A 15,874-nucleotide genomic window follows, 5' to 3' on the forward strand; every position below is an offset into this window, starting at 1 on the left:
TATTTTTTTTTATTTATTCATTTGAGAGGGAGAGAGACAGAGAGAGGGGAGAAGCAGAGGGAGAGGGAGAAGCAGACTCCCCACTGAGCTGGGAGCCTGACATGGGACTCGAGCTGAGGAACCCAAGATCATGACCTGAGCTGAAGGCAGACGCTCAACCATCTGAGTCACCCAGGTGTCCCTATTTCTCCCTTCTTAAAATACTATCTGCTCTTGGAAACCTTGATATCAACTTACCCATTTTGTTTTTTCTTCCTACCTCTCTGCCTCTTTTCCAGTTCTCAGAGCTGTTTCTCCTCCTCTTCTGCCTCTGAATGTTGAGGTCCTCAGTGCTTAGTCTTGGATCTTTGGCCATCTTTTTTTTTTTCCCTCTTTCTCTCTGATATCCTCCACTCCTGTTGCAATAAATAATATTAAATAATTGATGACAATTCCTATTTTATGTCTCTAGCTATGTTTTCCTTTCTGAGATCCAGATCCACATATCCAAATACCTTCTTGATATTTCTATATGGAGCTCTCTGTCTCTTCTAAACAAAACTTTGAGGCTAAACTCTTAAATTTTCTCCCCAGAATTCATCTTTATTCTCTATGCTTCATCTCAGTAAGTGGCACTTCGATCTCACCAGTTGCCCGAGTCAGAAACTTAGAAGTCATCCATGACAACTCTCCTTTCTAAACCTACCACCACCATCACTAAGTTCTAACAACAACACAATGTATATACAGGTCAATTCAATCTATCCCAGGATCACATCTACCTCTTCCAGTGTGCATTGCCATTTTCTGGCCATGTCACCATCATCTCTCACCTGTACTACTGCAAGAGCACCACCTTACCAATTTGTTCTTCCCAGAGCTAAAGAAAGCAAACTACTAAAAGTATAAACCCAATCAAGCTAATGCCAAGGATAAAATATTTTGACAGCTCTCAGGATACAATATAATCTAAGGCTTTGCGGAATTTTGATGTGGTCTCTTCACTTTTCTCCGGTCCCATCTTGGCCCGTTCTTCTCACACTGGACACATGACAGGCTCTTCCATCACCTCCAATACTCCCCCTGTTAATAGCTAACATCTCAGGCTGCTACTTAAATGTTACATCCCTAAAGACAGATTTTCCTACTCCTCCAAACTTAATTAGGCTCCTCTTATTATTCTTCCTTACCTTTGTAACCCATATGTAACCCATACCTTTCCTTTGAAAAACATATCAAGGTTTTCTTTATACTTGTGTGAATTTAATGAATTTTCTCTCCCACTAGTCTAAAAATGCATTGAGGGCAGACATCTATCATTATCTATTTTGTACACCAATATATACAGAGTCTAGGAGAGTGCCTAGACATAACTACTGTTTGATAAATATTTGAAATATCTTTATCAGCTCTTCACATTGATTACTATTTTCCTACTCAATAGCTGTGTTAGAAAATAAAATATCAAATTTCTTGTCCTTTCATAGAATCATATCAATTCAATTTGATGCCATAGTTTACTTTTGCTGGTCACAAGCTTTAGCTTTATTAATAATAAATTTTTAGGGGAAATGCTTTTTATCATCACAAATGCACTTTAGGAAATAAAGACATTTCAAATGTTCACAAGGAAAACAATAGGAAGGTGAAGGTCTTTGCAATTTATTTTTAAGTTGAGAATTGACTTCCGGTTCAAGAGGGTAGATTGAACAAATACATTTACACTCACTCCTGCAAAGATCCAATTGAAATGACAATGATTACTGCAAAAAATAAAAAAAGAGGAGAGAGAGAGAGAGAATACATTTATAGCAGCCTCAAGAGGAAGGAGTGACATTACCCGAGCGAGGATTTGAATGATTTCTAGAAAATAGAAAGCAGGTGAAATTTTGCAAATGGAATAAGGGGAGGTGGGGAGTCAGGCTGCACTCAAGAATGTACAGAGGCGGTGGCGGTGGACGTGGAAGCCGTTCTTCCCAGCCCAGCTCCAGCAAAGCTCCAAACCCAGAATCACAGTGGGAAGGGGGCAGACAGCAGCTGATCAAAGGACTAGCTACAGAGCAGCTGTGCTCCACCCCACCTCCACCCCACTCCCCCACCCCCAAGCCACTCGTCTCAGCTGGCATGTACAAAGCGACTGGCAGCGGGAGCAATTTCCCCTCAAGACTAAAATCAAAGAAATGCTCTCTAAACAAATTGAACCATAAGCCTGGAAAGGGCTGGGTTCCTGGTGTGGATGTGGATATCACAGAATTAGTTGTTTATTAATCAGCCCCGGAGAGGGGCCGGCTTCTCTCTGCACTTCCTGCTCACACTCTCCAACTGACACACCCACCCACAAACTGTGTACTCACAGTCAGCCTTCCAATTTAGGAGAGAGCCCTGTGGGGCAAACCACCTTGGGTAACATACCAGCAACCTATCTTCATCCACTGAATTCTTCATTTAGTGCTTATTAGACACAAAAGACAAGTTATATAGTATTATTCCAGGCACTGTATCAATATTTCTGGACTGAGTAAACCAATTAACACAAGATAAAATAAATGTTTCAAAGAAATTGTTGCCTAGTAATGGACTTCTAATCATCACTCTCCTAAGATTTTATTTTGCAGTTGGCAAAACATGCAGTATTTCATGTTGACTACCTGCTCCTTTCCATGATTTCAGCAACCTTACTTTCTCCTTGTCTGACTCTTTCTCATTTTGTTCTCCAATCCTACTTCCTCTTTTCCCCTTTCTTTATAGCAACAATGGAGATTCCTATAAAGAATAAACATAAATGTACTCTCTCTCTCTCCCTCTCCTCTGTAGGTATGTGTGGGTCCACCCTACTCGTCCATTCTGTAGGAATTTGTTCTCATGTTGCCATCTGCCTGAGCTCCTCTGAGTTTTGCCCCATCTTCTGGGCATTTCCACTCAGATGTCTCTTGTTCATTTGAGAACTGTCACCTGCTGTCTGCAAGATGGTGATGTCTCACAGTAATGTCTCATCTTACAGTCACTTACATGAGATTTTGACTCCTATCAAATTAACTTCTCCCCTTTCTTTTCTCTACCCAGCCAGTCTCTTGGACCTATCACTCCATCATGGAAATATCATGTGATTTAAAGTTGGCCTAATTCCACAGAAATATTTGAGATGGCATACAGACAATACATGTAACAAAATGGTTTATTATTTAAAAAAATCAAAATTACAGAAAATAGAAATGAAAATACAAATACAGTATCAGGGAGGAATAAAATACAGCTAGGTAGACCGTAAAAGCATATGTAATTGTTCTAAGTTAGTAAAAATTTGGTGTTGAACAATCTGGTGAAGAAAACGAAATGGGAGACATAGCTCTTGATGTCCAAAATATGAACATTGCTTTTGTAAGGTGATGGGCTGTTGAAGAGGCTCAATAAGTAGCAACCTTCTTTCTACTCGGGTTTTATAGCAACTGAGACATTAGAAGAAAAGAGCAAAGGTTAAGCCAGTGAAGCTAAAATAACAACATTATCATTGACAGAGCTGATGCTTGACAGCGTGACTTAAATCTGTAGACAAGTAAGCTTAAACATTGAACCCGGGGCTGGACAGAATCTCTCAGCGGGTCCTTGCCTAGTGGCCTCCAGTGGAGGCAGGGACTGCCCCTTTACTATTCTTCCAGAATAGCAGAGGGCAATTGAGGGCACATTGTGGACAGACTCACTTCCAAAAAGGAGAGTTAGAGAATGAGCTATGCTTGCCCAGTTCTTCTTTCCCAAATCACCAACGTGATTTATCCATTCCTCCCTAGGAGACCAGCAAGTTAGGGGCAAAGAGAAATGAGTAGTGTCCCACTTTGCGTCTCCCTCCACATGGAATCAGGAGCAGGGGAGAAAAGTTCCTGCCCCTGACAGAAGGGTCGCTGAGGGGTGTGGCAGCTGAGGTGTTTGTCAACATCCCTGCAGTGATTGTACGAAAGAATTTACTACGACTGATTTGTGTAAGAATTTCTAACTGAAAGCCTTGATTGTAACACAAAAATCCAACTCAGTGAAAGCAGCTCTGACAGAGACCTCAACAATAAAAGCAGAATGCAGATTTTCAACAAGAAACCTTTATTATGCACACTTCTGATAAATATAACCTTCAATAGTTGATTTTTTTCCTCAGATAATGAGAATGAACTACACATTAGCCTTAGAATTAATAGCTTCCAATTCAACTCATCCTACTACTATATACACTTTCTGTACCTAGGCTTCCTAACGAGCTGTGTCATTGTCCCATGAACACTAAATACTCATGTGTCATGAGTTCCTCTCTGGAAGGTCCTTTTCTAAACTTTCAAATGTTAGCTATCTATCAAAAATTCTGAATTGCTTTCTTCATGAAACATCCCTGTACTCCCAAGCATTGTTTTTTTTATGTCTTTTCACTTCTTAGTTCACTTAGGAAAGTCTGTATCAAAATTCTGCTCATATATTTGAGATCGTGTTGGTCATTCTCATTTTATGTGTATTAGCATGTGTATTTACCCAGACTCTACACTCTATTTTTTTTCTCAACCAAAATCTCTCACGTTTACTACTAGCAAAAAGCATAGTAACAGAAAAAAGGCATTTCCCTGATAAAACATGTCTATTGGCCAGGTAGGAGGAATGCTGATAGAGTGATAGGATAGGAACATGGGATCTTCATGCCGCTTAAATATGTTTGCCAATTGTGTGTACCATCTCATGATATGCGATGCCTTATCGACCCAGCTTTGTTCTTCTCCAGTGCCTCCTCTTGGAGTTGTACCTGATTTCGTTATCAGTTTTCATCCAAATCCACTGGGGAATGGGACGATTCTCCTTTGGTTTCTTGGCCAGAAACTATTTGATTCTGAAAGTCTTGTGAGAACACATGGCAAGAACAGTCAACCACACACACCGAGATGGCAGCAAGAAGGAGAAAAGGACGCTACATTCTTTAAAAGGTAGAGAGATACTTTGAACTTTTCTGTGTTAGTTGTATCTATTACAGGGCTGAGTATATAGCAGGTAATTAATAAATATCTGTTGAATTAAAATCATTCAGTCGAATTGAGCATATAGCAGAAAGGAGATACAAAATAGGTTGACAAGTCAGCTGCTCCAAAGGTCCAAAGTGAGTATAATCTTTAAAAAGAGTCCATTGAGGGACACCTGGGGTACTTAGTTGGTTAAGCCTCTGCCTTTGGCTCAGGTCATGATCTCAGGGTTCTGGGACTGAGTCCGGCATGGGACTCCTTGCTCAGTGGGGAACCCGCTTCTCCCTCTGCCTGCCATTCCCCCTGCTTGTGTTCTTGTGCTCTCTCCCTCTCTCTGACAAATAAATAAATAAAATCTTTGAAAAAAATGATTTGTTAATCCTATAAGAGAATCAGGACTATTAAATAGGTTTGCATAATATTCTTCCATATATGTTGCTCCTGTTTCCCTGTATAAAATGATACCTGTGCCCAGACAACGAGACCACCTAGAACAAGATGGCTGTAGTCAAGCCGTTACATATGTGAATTTCGGTATTAGATTTAGATCTGAAGTCCAACTCTTACCTGTCGTGTACCCTTTCTTTCAATTTTGGAAACTTTTAGTCCCTTAGTAAATTTGAAAGAAAAGTATAATAAACACAGTTAATAGTTTGCCATACTGATAATGTAGAGAGATAGAGGTACAGATACACACAAACACAGACCAAACACTGTCCTTTGGCCAAACCAGCCAAAAATAAGCTGCAGACCTCATGACTCTTGGGAACATAAACTCTGGAATCTGAACAAGTTAATGCAACCTCTCTAAGTCTTGGTTTCCTCAGACATAAAAAATGGGGAGGAAGTAATAGTTACGCATTCTTAATAGAGTCATTGTGAGGATTCCTTTTTTTTTTTTTTTTAAATAGCAACTGTTGAACTCCTGGGTGGCTCAGTTGGCTAAGTGCCTTTGGCTCAGGGTCCTGAGATCAAGTCCTATATTGGGCTCCCTGCTCAGGGGAGAACCTGCCTGTTGCTCTCCCTCTGCCTGCCACTCCCTCTTCCTGCCACTCCCCTTGCTTATCTCTGTCGAATGGGTAAATAAAATCTTTAAAAAAATATATGTTTGAGTACCTAAAGGACTTTAAGAAGCTCAGATTGAATGGCATTTTTAGTGACTGCCTACTAATAAAAATTGTATGTGTCACAATATTTGGTCTGAGATTTGCTTTCATTATAATATCCTACAAGTTACTAGAACTACAGACAGAATTCTCAGTAACTATTAATTGCAGTCTAGTACTTCCCTTACGTGTAATTATTCATTTAATCACCTTGTCCAAAATAATAATAATAATTGCCTTGCCCACTGGGTAACTAGGACCCATGAAGGTACAACTATAACTTATTCACCACTGTTCCCATAGCAAAAAGCATAGGGTCTGTGTGAGGCCACAAGTTAAAAAACAATGCTTTAATCTTTACCTAAAAGGGTCATTGGCATTCCTTGTTGAATACTTAAACAATATGATTTTAATGATTATTAAGGTGTAATTTGTGTTTATTACAGAATATATGTTTTAAAGAGACAAAAGAAAAGGTAAAATTCACACTTAATCCCACTGCCCAGAAGTAACCCCTCAATTAATATCTTTTGCATATTCTTTCAAACTTTACTAAAATATAAGCTTTATAGATATATATCTACATGTATGTTTATTAACTGGGACTTATCTTGTCAAATACACAAATACAAATAATATAGCCTCTTCTTTGCCCCTCATGTGTTATAAAATTTGCAGCTTAATTGCTTCTTCATGATTTGCCAGACTGTAAGCAAATGAAAGGCAGAAAACCTGTGTCTTACTTGCTTTGGAATTCCTTGGGACCCAGCACATGGTAGTTATATGACTGTTACTATCAAATAAAAATTTGATCCATTAAAATTTAAAAACCAGTTACAGATTCATAATTAACACTTTGGAAAGACTACTTCCTGCAGGTTGTGCCATAATCCTTCTCATGAACTAAAACCTCCATATATTTTGAGAACTTGTTTTGGATGAAAGAAAAACTGTAAAATGTAGACTCCAAGATTATGAGCCTTCTCTTTTTATTGGAATTTCACTTGACATTTCATTGGGATTTTTACAGACTTAAAAATAAAAAGCAGTCTTCTGAGAATATGAGTTTGTGTCATCCCACCGCAGAGCATAGTAGTTATTGAGTATAATAGGAAAGCTAATTTCAATGAAAATATTTTTATTTTAGAGGCTTATGGAGATGATTGTTTTATAGGAACTGATGATACTATAAATTTTTAAATTAAAATACTTTAGTCGTTTTACTGAAGTTTTTGATCTGCCATTTGAAATGAGCTGGCTTGATTCCTGGAAAGAGGTCTACTATGTATTTATTCAGCTGCATAAGTGCTGGACCATATCAGAAAACTCTGTCTCTCCCCTCAGTCTGGTCTTAGATTAGCTCAATTTGTTGGGTGGCTTGATGGTGGCTTGAGAATATATGTATTTTGGGTACCTTGGTGGCTCAGTCAGTTAAATAGCTGCCTTTGGCTCAGGTCATGATCTCAGGTTACTGGTATTGAGCCCCTCATGGGACTCCCTGCTCATTGGGGAGTCTGCTTCTCCCTCTCCTTTTACCCCTCTCCCCTGCTCATGCTCTCTCTTGTGCTCTCTCTCTCTCTCAAATAAATGAAATCTTCAAAATAATGCCTGCTTTTATTTCCTTTTTTATAAATGTAGTTCAAGCCTCTCTGTATGATCCTTAGTTTCATCCAATAATCTCCCTTGTCTTTCTATCTTCATATGTTCATTTTCATCCTTTTTTTTATCCATGACATCATTTTATCCAGTAAGTACTCACCCAAACCACTACTAAATACCCATACTCAGGCAGAGCATGCTAAGGCTTTCTGTGATATAACTGACAACAGGTTTTCTTTTATATCTACTTTTGATTCTATGTACCCATTTTTTTAGATAAATGAAATACTTGGTAAATACAAAAGAATATATGTAAGTTATGAAGCAAAATCATAAAACAAGTATTGAATATATGTTTACTTTTAAAATCTTTGTTCCAGATTAACAGACAATATTATCATTAAAATGTTAATGAAACAGTGAGACAGATGATGATAGATAGATAGATAGATGATAGATGTTATTTATCTAACAGGTACTCACCCAAATAACTAAACACTCAAAACGATATGATAAAGGTTACTTGTGAGGTGTGTGTATTAGACTTAATAGATTTCTGCTTCCAACAACATGCCTGATCAGACGGTCCCAGGAAGCATTCCTCTACAGAGCAAATGAACTTTGAAAACCACGTACTGTTTCAAATATTGCTAGCCTCATAGGAATAAGAACATTTTCCAAAACACACTCTCTTTTAAAAAGTCATGTGGGCTGGAATTGATTGCAAACATCCAGGAGAAAGATAACTCCTGGAGGGCATCTCTATATAGTCTTAGTGCTGTCTGGAAGTTCAGCCTTAAGCCAGCCATGGGCTAATATGAGTCTTGAAACAAGGACCTGGATCTTGCATATGGAGCCTAGGTAGTTGAGGATTTGGGGGGTACCACCAGCAGAAAAAAAAATGGAAATCCTCTACAGAACATTGTCTCAAATTTTCACCTTAAGCACAAGGGATTAAGCAAAAAATTCACAGTATTTGTTGCTGGACATACTTGAAAGCAAGCCACCATTGACTAAAAGAAAAAGGAAACAACAGATCTAGGGCCATAGAGACTGTAAATGTAGCTATAAAATACAGAACTACATACAAAGTGATTAAGGAAACAGATAAGTCAGAGATTATCTATTAAAAAGTGATTGCAAAGAATTGCAGATATAGTTGTAATAAAATTTACAGAGGAGAGAGGCAAGATGGCAAAGGATTAGCAGACTGAAATGATATCAGGTCACAGGAGTTCAGCTAGATATTTATCAAACCAATCCAAACACCTGCAAACTCAACAGGAGATCGAAGAGAAGAGGAGCAGCAATTCTAGGAACAGAAAATCGACCACTTTCTGAAAGGTAGGACTTGAGGAGCAGTGAATCCAAGGCAACAGGAAGATAGACTGCAGGGGGAGGGGCCAGCTCCGGGCAAGCAGGGGAGCAACAGAACTTTTAAAAGTCTGCTCCACTGAGGGGCATCACTCCAGAGGCTAAAGCAGGAGTGGAGCCCTTGAAAGGACAGTGTGGTCTCAGGTCCCGTGAGGTCACTGAAAGATCGGGGGGGTGTCTGAATGTGGCAGAACCCAATGGTATCAGAGCGGGGAAGCCAACTACAGAGACAGAGCTGAGGAGTGAGCTCTTAGCTTGGGGTTACCTTAATCATGATCTGAGGCACAGTCAGGCCACTGCTCTTTGAGCAGGGACCCCACAAGTGGCAGATCCAGGGAGACTCACCTTCCTCGTCTGGAGGCAGGAACCTGCTGGGTTTGGAGACTCCAAACAGGGCCATGCGTCAGAGACAGAAACGCTTAGTCACAGGCCAGGTGAGTTAAGAATGACAATTCTCAGGTGCTAGCTGGGCTTGAAAAAGGCATGGAGGACATTAAAGAAACTCTGTCTGGAGAAATAAAATCTATTTCTGGAGAAATAAAAGAACTAAAATCTAACCAAGCTAAAATCACAAAAAAAGAATTAATGAGGTGCAGTCAAGAATGGAGGCACTTACTGATAGGATAAATGAGGCAGAAGAGAGAATTAGTGATATAGAAGACCAAATGACAGAGAATAAAGAAGGTGAGCAAAAGAGAGACAAACAACTACTGGACCATGAAAGGAGAATTGGAGAGATAAGTGATACCATAATATGAAACAAAAGTAGAATAATTGGGATTCCAGAAGAAGAAAAAAGAGAGAGGGGGGCAGAAGGTATATTGGAGCAAATTATAATAGAGAATTTCCCAATATGGCGAAGGGAATAAACATCAAAATCCAGGAGGCACAGAGACCCCCCCACCTCAAAATCAATAAAAATAGGTCCACACCCCATCATCTAATAGTAAAACATACAAGTCTTAGCAACAAAAAGAAAATCCTGAAAGAAGCTCAGGACAAGAAATCTGTAACATACAATGGTAGAAATATGAGATTAGCAGCAGACATATCAGAGACCTAGCAGACCAGAAAGAACTGGCATGATATATTCAGAGTATTAAATGAGAAAAACATGCAGCCAAGAATACTATATCCAGCTAGGTTATCATTGAAAATAGAAGGAGAGATAAAAAGCTTCCAGGACAAACAAAAATTAAAAGAATTTGCAAATGTCAAACCAGCCCTACAGGAAATATTGAAAGGGGTCCTCCAAGCAAAGAGAGAGCCTAAAAGTAGTAGACCAGAAAGGAACAGAGGCAATATACAGTAACAGTCAACTTACAGGCAATACAATGGCACTAAATTCATATCTTTCAATAGATACCCTGAATATTAATGGGGAAATGCCCCAATCAAAACACACAGAGTATCAGAATATATATTTTTTTTAATCAATATGCTGTCTGCAAGAAACTCATTTTAGACCCAAAGAAACCTCCAGATTTAAAGTGAGGAGGTGGAAAACAATTTACCATGCTAATGGACATTGAAAGAAAGCTGGGGTGGCAAACCTTATATCAGATCAATTAGATTTTAAGCCAAAGGCTATAACAAGAGATGAGGAAGGACACTATATCATACTCAAAGGGTCTGCCCAACAAGAAGATCTAACAATTTTAAATATCTATGCCCTTAACATGGGAGCAGCCAATTATATACACCAAGTAATAACACAATCAAAGAAACACAATCAAAGAAACTCATCGACAATAATACAATAATAGTAGAGGACTTTAACAACCCCGCCCCTTACTGAAATAGACAGATCATCTAAACAAAAGATCAACAAGGAAATAAAGGCCTTATGACACACTGGACCAGATGGACATCACAGATATATTCGGAATATTCCATCCCAAAGCAACAGAATACACATTCCTCTATAGTGCACATGGAACATTCTCCAGAATAGATCACATCTTGGGTCACAAATCAGGTTTCAATCAGTACCAAGAGATTGGGATCATTCCCTGCATATTTTCAGACCACAATGTTCTGAAGCTAGAACTCAATCACAAGAGGAAGGTTGGAAAGAACCCAAAAGCCTGGAGGCTAAAGAGCATCCTACAAAAGAATGAATGGGTCAAACAGGAAATTAAAGAATAATTGAAAAAAAATCACGGAAAAAAATGATAATGAAAACACAACCATTCAAAATCTTGGGACATGGCAAAAGCGGTCCTGAGAGGAAAGTATACAACCATACAAGCTTTTCTCAAGAAATAAGAAAGGTCTCAAGTACACAGCTTAACCCTACACCTAAGGTAGCTGGAGGAAGAACAGCAAAGAAAGCCTAAACCCAGCAGGAGAAGAGAAATAATAAAGATCAGAGCTGAAATCAATGAAATAGAAATCAAAAGAACAGTAGGACAAATAAACGAAACTAGGAGATGGTACTTTGAAAGAGTTAATAAGATTGATAAACCGCTGGCCAGACTTATCAAAAAGAAAAGAGAAAGGACCCAAATAAATAAAATCATGAATGATAGAGGAGAGATCACAACCAACACCAAAAAATACAAACACTTATAAGAACATGCTATGAGCAACTATGCACTAGCAAATTTGACAATCTGGAAAAAATGAATCCATTCCTACAGACATACAAACTACCAAAACTGAACCAGGAAGAAATAGGAAACCTGAACAGACCCATAACCAGTAAGGAGATTGAAGCAGTCATCAAAAATCTCCCAACAAATAAGACCCAGGGCCAGACAGCTTCCCAGGGGAATCCTACCAAACATTTAAAGAAGAATTCATACCTATTCTCCTGAAACTGTTCCAAAAAATAGAAATGGAAGGAAAATTCCAAATTCATTTTATGAGGCCAGCATTACCTTGATCCCAAAACCAGACAAAGACCACATCAAAAAAGACAATTACAGACCAATATCCTTGATGAACACAGATGTGAAAATTCTCACCAAAATACAAGCCAATAGGATCCAATAGTACATTAAAAGGATTATTCACCATGACCAAGTGGGATTTATTCCTGGGCTGCAAGGTTGGTTCAACATCCACAAATCAATCAATGTGATACAATGCATTAATAAAAGAAAGAACAAGAACCATATGATACTCTCAATAGATGCTGAAAAAGCATTTGACAAAGTACAGCATCCTTTCTTGATCAAAACTCTTCAAAGTGTAGGGATAGAGGGTACATATCTCAATATCATCAAAGCCATCTATGAAAAACCCACAGTGAGTATCTATTCTCAATGGGAAAAAACTGAGAGCTTTTCCCCAAAGATCAGTAACATGGCAGGGATGTCCACTATCACCACTGCTATTCAACATAATATTAGAAGTCCTAGCCTCAGCAATCAGACAACCATAAGAAATTCGAGGCATCCAAATCAGCAAAGAAGAAGTCCAACTCTCACGCTTTGCAGATGATATGTGTAGAAAACCCAAAAGACTCCTGAACTGCTAGAACTTGTACAGGAATTTAATAACATGTCAGGATATAAAATCAATGCACAGAAATCAGTAGCATTTCTTTATACCAACAACAAGACAGAAGAAAGAAAAATTAAGGAGTTGATCCCATTTACAATTGCACCCAAAATCATAAGATACCTAGAAATAAACCTAACCAAAGAGGTAAAGAATCCACTCAAAAAACTGTAAAGTATTCATGAAAGAAATTGAGGAATACCTAAGAAATGGAAAAACATTCCATGCTCATAGATTGAAAGAATAAATATTGTGAAAATTTCTATGTTACGTAAAGCAATCTACACATTTAATGCAATCCCTATAAAAATACCATCTTTTTTTTTCAAAGAAATGGAACAAACAATCCTAAAATTTATATGGAACCAGAAAAGACCCTGAATTGTCAGAGGAATGTTGAAAAAGAAAGCCAAAGTTGGTGGCATCTCAATTCCAGACTTCAAGTTCTATTACAAAGCTATAATCATCAAGATTGTGTGGTACTGGCACAAAAACAGACATGCAGATCAATGGTACAGAATAGAGAGCCCAGAAATAGACCCTCAACTCTATGGTCAACTAATCTTCGACAAAGCAGGAAAGAATGTCCAATGGAAAAAAGACAGTCTCTTCAATAAATGGTATTGGGAAAATTGGACAGCCACATGCAAAAAAATGAAACTGGACCATTTCCTTACACCACACACAAAAATAGACTCAAAATGGATGAAAGACCTCAATGTGAGACAGGAATCAATCAAAATCCTTGAGGATAACACAGGCAGCAACCTCTTCGAACTCAGCCACAGCAAATTCTTCCTAGAAACATCACCAAGGCAGGGAAGCAAGGGCAAAAATGAACTATTGGGACTTCATCAAGATCAAGAGCTTTTGCACAGCAAAGGGGACAGTCAACAAAACCAAAAGAAAACTGACAGAATGGGAGAAGATATTCACAAATGACATATCAAATAAAGTGTTAGTATCTAAAATATATAATATATATATGAAGAATATATATAGAAATATATATATAAAGTATATATATATAAAGAAATATATAAATATATATATAAAGAAAAACTTAATCAAACTTGACACCCAAAAAACAAATAATCCAATCAAGAAATGGGCAGAGGACATGAACGGACATTTCTGCATAGACAACATCCAGATGGCCAACAGATACATGAAGAAATTCCCAACATCACTCAGCATCAGGGAAATACAAATCAAAACCACAATGAAATACCACCACATGCCAGTCAGAATGGTTAAAACTAACACGTCAGGAAATGACAGATGTTGGAGAAGATGCAGAGAAAGGGGAACCCTCCTACACTGTTAGTGGAAATGCAAGCTGGTGCAACCACTCTGGAAAACAGCATGGAGGTTCCTCAAAAAGTTGAAAATAGAGTGACCTTATGACCCAGCAATTGCACTACTGGGTATTTACCCTAAAGATATAAACATAGTGATCTGAAGGGGCACGTGCACCCCAATGTTTATAGCAGCAATGTCCACAATAGCCAAAACGGAAAGAACTTAGATGTCCATCAACAGATGAATGGATAAAGAAGATATGTTATAGACATACAATGGAATACTATGCAGCCATCAAAAGAAATGAAATTTTGCCATTTGGGACAACATGGATGGAACTATAGGGTATTATGCATAGTGAAATAAATCAATCAGAGAAAGACAGTTATCATATGTTCTCCCTGATATGAGGAATTTGAGAGGCAACGTGGGAGGTTTGGGAGGTAGGGAAGGAAAAAATGAAACAAGATGAGATCAGGAGGAAACAAACCATAAGAGGCTCTTAATCTCACAAAACAAACTGAGGGTTGCTGGAGGGAGTGGGGGTATGGAGAAGGTGGTTGGGTTATGGACGTTGGGAAGGGTATGTAAATTGGTGAGTGCTGTGAAATGTGTAAGCCTGACGATTAACAGACCTGTACTCCTGGGGCAAATAATACATTATATGTTTAAAAAAATTAAAAATTATAAATAAATAAATAACTTACAGAATGGAAACAAATAACATTGAGATCAAAATCTCAATCCAGTGGCCAGAAAAAAAAAAAAACAAAAAAAACAGCTAAAGAGAGAATTAATGACTAGTACACACACACATGCACGCACGCACACGCACAAATTACCCAGAATGAGACAGGGACATGCAAGATACGGAGATATTAAGACATAGAGAGAGCAGAATAATAGCGACTAAAATAATTCTAAGTAAAATTACAGAAGAAGAGAACAGAGAACAAATAAAAATATTGTAGCTGATCAAGAAAATAATATGGTGAAATTGATTCCAAGAATACAGCTCTTCGAAAAAATGTTTTATTATAGATATATAGTCATGTGCTTTAAAGTTTTAAAAATGCCATACTTCAGCTGAAGAATATTTTACATTTTTTCAGACATTTTTTACCACCTGTGATGTTGATTATAAAAATTATTTAATAGAATTCTAGTAAGTCCAAAGTAAGCAGAAGCAAGGAAAGAAAATAAAGTGGAAATCAGTGAAATAGAAATGGACAAATGATAGAGAAAAATCAATGAAACCAAAAGCTGATTCTTTCAATTTTAAATAAAATATTCGATTGTGCTTATCATAACTGATAAGCAAGTGTTGAATCACTATATTGTATACCTGAAACTAATACAACACTGTTTGTTAACTATACTGGAATAAAATAAAAACTTAATTTAAAAAAACTATTTAAAGTGTGCCTGGGTTGCTCAGTCAGTTGGGTGTCTGACTCTTGGTTTCCGCTCTGGTCATGATCTCGGTGGCAGGATTGAGCCCCCACCCGGCGCTCTGTGCTCACTCCCCCTCTACCCTCAACCCCCACTCCCATTCACCCACTCTGTCTCTCTAAACTAAATAAATAAATTTTTTTTTAAAAAACCGTTTACTAGAATGCTCGTACCTTTCTATTAAATAAAGTTAGCATTCCTGAAAGCAAAATTTAGTTGCACAAATTTATGAAGGACTTCAAGTTTACACAGTCAAGACCTGCAGGAAGCATCTATCAATAGGAGAAGAAAAGTGAGGATTGCTTATTGTGATGGATAGAAAAGAGAAAGAAAGTGTAAATGAAATTAAAGCAGCCTTAGCACCTCATGCTCCAGTTCTAGAAAGAAATCTAGTGAAACTTTTCTTCTAAGATATTAAATTGCTTAGATATGAAACTTGGAACATTTAAGAAATCTCTAGATGAAAATCTAACAACAGGTTTAGCACCTTTTTGTCTATTGAAAAGATCATACATTTACGTTACTTTAATCTTGTAAATACTTAAATTATTTAATATATAATTTTGTATT

At 37.8% G+C, this 15,874-nt stretch overlaps 1 pseudogene; it reads right to left on the bottom strand.

Annotated features, from left to right (window-relative positions):
• Positions 1-4,559: 4,559 nt before the first annotated feature.
• LOC123947395 lies at positions 4,560-4,860 on the bottom strand (annotated as a pseudogene).
• Positions 4,861-15,874: the final 11,014 nt, after the last annotated feature.

This window comes from Meles meles, chromosome 7 (genome assembly GCF_922984935.1).
Source record: "Meles meles chromosome 7, mMelMel3.1 paternal haplotype, whole genome shotgun sequence".
Taxonomy (NCBI): domain Eukaryota; kingdom Metazoa; phylum Chordata; class Mammalia; order Carnivora; family Mustelidae; genus Meles; species Meles meles.